The sequence below is a fragment of the Nicotiana sylvestris genome, chromosome 5, assembly GCF_000393655.2.
Source record: "Nicotiana sylvestris chromosome 5, ASM39365v2, whole genome shotgun sequence".
Lineage (NCBI taxonomy): Eukaryota > Viridiplantae > Streptophyta > Magnoliopsida > Solanales > Solanaceae > Nicotiana > Nicotiana sylvestris.
Genome location: NC_091061.1, coordinates 3905818 through 3910339, shown reverse-complemented (window position 1 = coordinate 3910339; position 4522 = coordinate 3905818). Strand labels below are relative to the sequence as shown.

The 4522-nt window shown below is 37.0% G+C and overlaps 1 long non-coding RNA gene across 1 annotated transcript; it reads right to left on the bottom strand.

The window, feature by feature from the left end:
• Nucleotides 1–451: 451 nt before the first annotated feature.
• On the bottom strand, nt 452–1823 carry LOC138868225 (uncharacterized). The gene is made up of 2 exons (XR_011400014.1): nt 1391–1823; nt 452–603 (listed from the first exon to the last, which is right to left on the bottom strand). It is a non-coding gene; the product is annotated as an uncharacterized lncRNA (long non-coding RNA).
• Nucleotides 1824–4522: the final 2699 nt, after the last annotated feature.

Below are 4522 nucleotides of genomic sequence, written 5' to 3'. Positions count from 1 at the left end.
GGTTGATGGAGTCAAATAGGCTCATGTCCAAAACAAAATCCAAAAGCTCATATGCTTTTGGACTTTAAATCTGCATATATGACCTTTTAAAGCTATGTTACAGATTTGGCCATATCTTGCTATTTGCAATCCGTAGCCAACTATTTACAAAAATAAATTTACAAATTGTCTTTCTAATCTACAACTTAACTACCTTACTAAATAAGTATTTTTTAAGAGATAAAAAAAAGATTATTGGGACTCTAAAATATAATAATAATAATAATAATAATAATAATAATAATAATAATAATAATAATAAAAAAAAACTTAGCTTGGTGGCAACAATGGGACAAACATGGCTATAAAGGTTCAAATTTTAATATATATGCTCCTTTCAAACAACCAAATGCCAGTGGAATTATATCTAATGCTTTGCAAAAATAAAAATAATTAAAGATGCTTAACACAATTTAATTAACTAACATATCGTTATAACATTATCAAACATTCAAGAGCATATAAAAATGAATTACAATAGAAGGATAAAGCTACTAATATTTCCCAGCGTCATTATCTTTCATTCCAACTCGATTTTATGAGTTTACATGGTCCGAAAATTACCTGGACAGCAGAAAGAAGAACAAATACAGCAGAGTCGGCTCTTTCCAAAAGCAACAGCAAAACAATTAAACGGGCAGCAACAACAGCAAAAGACAGCGACAACCGGCAGATTCAAACCCAAGAAAATAAACTAGAAATACCCCAGCAAAACAGTACAATTATGTAACTCTAGAAAAAATCTTTCAAGACTACTCTATTTTCCTTAAACAAGTTTTTCACTTAAGAATCAACTCACAAAAGCTGCTAAGGGATATTATAGCTACTGATTTTTTTCTCTTTTTATTGTGTAGATCTACCTCAATAAGATGGAGTGTCCTCCTATATATCAAAACAATCAGCTATTTCAAAAAATTAAAAATCAATCTTTTTGACAGATTTTTCTCCAAAATCTGCTCTTAAATTCAAAATGCCAGACTTTCTGGTTCAAATATTGTCAAGTATTTCAAACAAAATCTGTTCTCACTATTCAAAGACACACTTTTATTCAAACACTATCCAAAGGTCTACATTTTCTTACCAAATAATTTGACTTTTGAGTGTTGTACTCAAAGAGTCTTGAAGCAGTAAATAAACAACCAAACAAGTACCATATACTCCTAAGTATTATTCACTACCTCACTTTTATCAACACAAAACTATTTTAGTACGTCAACAAGTGCAAAAATAGAAAATTTAACATTTCAAACTTCAAAAACTAATGCTAAAATAATTAATAATAGACAAAATAAAATCTGAAAAAATAAAAATAAAATAAAAAATCAGCCACGAAAAATAATAGGATTTTTACCATTTTATAATTCAAGTGGCCGAAAAAATGGTGGTATGCCAAAAGAGGGTGTTCGGGGAGGTCGCCGAAATTTGAACGGATTTCGATCGCCGGATTTTCAGGGTGAAATTGGTATCAATAGTTAGGTCTTGAGGAGCTCTATCCATTGATGTAAGTATTGTGGGGTGGTAGTGGTTGGAGCTTCAAGAATTTGGGCAAAAAAGTGACGGGAAAGTTTCCTAGATCTAAGATTCAAGGAGTTTGAGGGATTTTTGAAGGATTTGGTTTGGAGATATGGAAAGAGGAAGTTGTGGAGATTACATGGTGTGAATTTGGAGGTGTTTGGAGGTGGCGGAGATTTTCGGCCGGCGGCGGTGGGCGGAGCTGGGGCGGCGTAGAGAGAGTGAAGAGAGAGAGAAGAGAGAAGAAGGAGAAAAGAATTATGGGTGAAAATGAGGACAATTTTCAGATTTTTGAGGCTTTAAATACCTAAGCCAAGAGTGAATGAGATCCATTGGATCAAGATGGAATGGATGAGTATGATTTGATCTTGTTTCATTTAGTGAAACGACGTAGTTTTGAGGCAAAACTACGTAGTTTCAGACCCTTTCAATGGTAGCCCTTTATCTTTGCACTCTTGGACACTTTCAAATTTGGCCAAATTTCTTCCTTAATCTTACTTATTAAACTAATTTTACACAAATAAATTAATTAAATAACTTATTCTAATGATCAATTAACTAGATTAATTCACCAACTGAACAACTAGTTAATTCTTAAAATGCATAAATGAAGAAAGAACTATTTTTTTAGTATTTTATGATAGGAAATATGCAATTAAAGTCACAAAAATTGAGAAAAATAATTAAAATAACAAAATACTAATAACTTTAGGAGGTGTTAAAATAGTGCAAAAATTAGGTGTTTACACTATCTTGCCAACTCCGAGAAGAATCTACAGCTGGACTAGTCAATAGCTGCTACCGGGTCCTCATACACCTGGATCTGCAAACAAGGTGCAGGGAGTAATGTGAGTACTCCAACTCAGTAAGTAACCAAAGTAAATAAAGGCTGAGAAGCGGTGACGAGCAATAAAGCATATAAGTTCATATCATAAAATCTCAGTAAAAGTACAACAGGCTTTTAAAAGAAGAGTTTGAATCAAATCATTCGTTTAAACTCAGTTTCAGTAAAAATAATTTGAAGATATGTTTTCAACAGTTCCCAACAGAGGCTCAATGAAATAGTGAGCAAAAATGATGGAATCATAAGCAGCCCCTCGGGCTAAACATCACTCATAAGCAGCTCATCGGGCAAAACATCACTCATAAGCAGCTCATCGGGCAAAACATCACTCATATACAACCCCTCGGGCAACCTCATAGTCACTCGTATACAGCCCCCCCCCCCCCCCCCCCCCGCATACTTCACATCACTCTCACTCAAAGTACCCGCACTCACTGGGGGTGTTCAGACTCCGGAGGGGCTCCTTCAGCCCAAGCACTATATCAAGCCATCTCGTGGCATAAATCAATCAGGACATCGGCCTCATCAATCATGAATCAGTAACAATATGATGCGGCGTGCAACCCGATCTCATAAATATCCTCACAAATCAGGCCCTTAGCCTCACTCGGTCATAAACCTCTCAAGCCACTCGGGCTCTCAGTAAAAACAGGGTACTCAACCAAAAACAATATTTTATATGCATCAAAATAGAATAATGAAGACTGAGTTATGAAATCAATAAGTGTAACAAGACTGAGCTCAGTATAGATTTTCAACCAAAAACAGTGAGAGGATAGTAAGAGAAGGCACCTAAGGGTCCAAACAGCTCTGGCACAAGGCCCAAATATGGCATTTAACTCAATTTATAGAAACTCTTTCTAAAATACATAAGTGTAAGCACGTGATTTTTGCCCTATATGAGAATCACTCCCAAAAAAAAATTCCGTAAATAAAACAATTTTTAGGTTTGAAATTGTTGTGAATTTTGTGTTATTTTTCTTGTATTGTTTGCATTTTTGTTTGTGCATGTTTTATTTGCTAAATTAATAAAAAAATACAAAAATATGTCGCATTTGCATTTAGGATTTAGGTTTGCAATTATGAGTAATTAAGTTTGTTTTACAAGAATGAAAATTATAAAAATAGGCATCTCTTGCATTTTTAGCATTTAATGTCCAAATTGTGTGATTTTATTTTTATTTGATGTTTAATTTTGGGTGATAATTATTATTAGGAGTTAATTAGTATTTTAAGATAATTTTGGTTTTTATAATTTAATTTTAGCATTTTAGTTTTATTAATAAGTAAAAGAAAAGAGAACAAAAAATAGAAGAAAATCGGAATTGGGCCTCCTCTTCAATTCTAAATATAGGCCCAAAACACCTCCACCCAACCCAAAACCTCATCGGGTTGACCCGACCCAGTCCTCCCCATAACCCAAACTAATCCCAACCCCCATTTTCATTTTTTTTCATTACCCTAAAAAAACAAAAACCCTAAAAAATCATCCGCCCCCCCTTTTCTCTCCATCTTCTCCAAATACCCCAAGCCCCTCCCATGGCTGCCAATTCCCCTCCATCTTCACGTCCAAACAGACCCCTCATGTCGTCATCTCTTTCCTCACCTCCAAATGACCCCTTCAATCACCGGAAAAAACCAGTTGACCCCCCCTCTCGTCCGCCATTGACGAGTTGCGTCGACCCCCAAGCTCCACCCTTGCTGCTTTTTCGTCTTCATCTTCTTCATCATGGCAGCTGCTTTGTCGCCCAACCAGCAGCAACCAGCCTCCTTCTCACGTCCGCCATTGACGAGCAACCATCGCTGCTGCGTCAACCATTGTTGCTGCCCTCGTCGAGCTTCCATGACTGTTGCACCTTCTTCTGCTTCGTCTTCACGTCGCCATGAACGACCCCCCTCCTGCTTTGTCTTCCAGCTGTGAACAACACATACAACGCCACCAATATACCACCCAAATCCGCCATCGTTTCTACTACGTGAAGCAGCCCAACGCCCCACTGCTGCGTTCTTGCTCGTCGAGCAACCTAGCTCACTCGTGCGTCGACCAGTCACGGCCCTCGTCGCCCACCAGCAGCTGAGCCGCTCACGTTAACCATCGTCGAGGTCGTCCAGCAGCAACAACTTCAT